The 2,454-nt window shown below is 51.2% G+C and overlaps 1 pseudogene; it reads right to left on the bottom strand.

The window, feature by feature from the left end:
- Positions 1-682: 682 nt before the first annotated feature.
- Positions 683-777, bottom strand: LOC120946320 (annotated as a pseudogene).
- Between the last annotated feature and the right edge of the window lie 1,677 nt (positions 778-2,454).

Genomic DNA, 2,454 nt, shown 5'->3' with positions numbered 1-2,454 from the left:
ACCAGCACCCTACTCGTCACACTAAAAGTGCAGTGCACCAAACAAAAAAAGAGACAAAACGTGACAAACGGGGGTAAAATAAAAAAGAAAGTGGGGGAAAAGGAAGGTGGGAAGGTGAGTGGAAAGTGGCCACCGTGCAATACGTTGGCCGGCTCTCCGGCCAGGAACAAAAATTCTTCTGGTCCTAGCCAAAAGGTTTGGCCCAAGCGGCAGGTGTAAAAAAGTGTGTTTGTGGAGATTAGTGACCTAAGGTGCCACACGATGAGTGCCCCTTTCAAACACTTGTGCAATGTATGGCACCTCTGGACTGCCACTCCAGGGGCACTATCTCCACAGGCTTTTCAACGGTCCCTGACCCCCGGTCCGGACCGGCAGCACCCTTCCCAGCCAGGAAGGTAGGAGAAGAGGTCGGGGAGAGCTCACCTAAGCAGGCTACTACCCACAACCTCCAACTCTCCCACCTAATTACATTCGGGAAATACTACCCGCTCCTCCTGGTAAAAAGAGGAGCAAGGGTTCTCTCCAGAACAACTGACTGGGGCAGACACCACCAAATCCAGGCCAGAGGCTAGGGACCTGGCCTCTTGGCTTTGACCTCATGCCTCTCTGTCCCGATCATAAGGCTTTCACCTCCACGCCAACAGGCTTAGCGTCCGCCGACTGCCATCCCGTTCCCCCTCTCACAGGGTACTGGGGACAGTCAGCATAGCACCACCTATTGGCAACTAATAAGAACAGATACTACACTTGATCTTAGCCAAAAGGCCGAGAACACTTTTGACACCATTCACATTTATACAGAGATCAGTGCTATACAAATGAACTGATTACTGTGTAAATGACACTGGCAGGGAAAGGGGTTAAAGCGGGGGTTCCGCGGATTATCTCTTTTTTTTTTGCCATTCTTCTAACGCTCTTACCTTTATTACTCCTCTACCAGTGTGTCCCACTCCTTTAGCCGGCGTAGTCAGTGTTCTCGAGGAAACGATATTTTATAAAAAGAAGCGATGGACGTTTCCATTTTAACTTTGGGCACTGTGAAGCCCACAGTGTATTCTTCCGGGATACGGCGAATGTGTTCCCATACCTAAAACTGAGAATTTGTTGCCGCCCACATCACATGACCCACTTGCCGAGTCACGTGAACGGCGAGATATCGTAAGCCGTAAGCACAGCACGTCTCCTGGGATTCTCATGCCTCACTCCCAGGAGACATAGCGGTGGGGGAAAAGGAACATTCACGCCCACTCCCGCGGGGAATATTAAGTGACAGCACACAAACCGCAGCATTAGAAAGGTAAGGATTGAGATGGAAAAAAAAAACAACAACGGATTATTTATTGTCTCTGGCTACCAGTTTGATTCAGCAGAAGTCAAAACTTAGGGTGAACCACCGCTTTAACCAGTAGGGGGCGAGGAAGGGGTTAAGTGTGTCCTAGGGAGAGATTCTAACTGTGGGGGGGGGCTGGGCTACAAGTGACACAACACTGATCACGATGAGAGGTAGCAGACGATGTCACGATCGCTACCGTGCCAAACGGACAGCGAGGCGTGGTCGCGCCCCAGGTGGCTCTGGGTGGAATTGAACCCAGGACCTTGCCATTGCTGCTCCAGGTCTTTGCCTCTGAGCCACTTCTCAAGTTGATATTCTGCTTGCTGTCCATCAAAGCCTGGTTCTGAACTATGTGCTGATTGCCTGTCTTTGGATCTCCTTGCAATCTACACCTGTCTATCCTGGTCCAGCTGAGGCAGGTTACCCAATCAACCAGGGTATAAAGCCCTGCCTCACTCTGAGGGATTTGTCAGTTCATTGTTCTGTGAATGTCCTGTCTGTGCCAAAGGTGCCTGTGGTTGTCTTCAGCTACAAGACTGACCCCGGCTTCTGACCCTTTTGGCTTACGTACCCTGGAATGCTGCTGTCTCCTGCCCTTTGACCCCGGCCTGTACTTTCGGATTTCCCCTGCCTTCTCCAGCCCTTGACCCACGGCTTGTGCCCCGGACTTGTCTTTGGTTCCTGTCTGCAAACCCTGAACTTTCCGTCAGTAGTTCCCTGACTCTCTCTGGAATCCTGGACCACGGCTACACTTCGACTATCCTTGGCAAATCCCTATCAAGCCCCCGTGCACAGACTCACAGCCCAGGTAGTGTCTTACCTTATTACTGTGGGCTGTGTGTATTTGTAAGGGTGAGCATACAAACCTGCAAAATGGACTCCACTCAAGGTAAGCCCTTACAGACGATCAGTGTCCTGTTACTAGGCAGAACAGGGGATCCCACAGGCATGGAGCTCGCGGCAGGGGTGCGTGCGAGCCCGCACTACGCGAAATTCAAAGCAACGTATATATACGATAGACATCAATATATGGTGATAGACAGGTGGCAGGGGTTGCCTGTGTGCCCTTTTTTGGATGCACTGCCACTGCGCACGTTGCAACACCAGCATATAGTACCTTT

The sequence above is a fragment of the Rana temporaria genome, chromosome 7, assembly GCF_905171775.1.
Source record: "Rana temporaria chromosome 7, aRanTem1.1, whole genome shotgun sequence".
Classification (NCBI taxonomy): Eukaryota; Metazoa; Chordata; class Amphibia; order Anura; family Ranidae; genus Rana; species Rana temporaria.
This window is presented reverse-complemented; position numbering and strand designations above follow the sequence as displayed.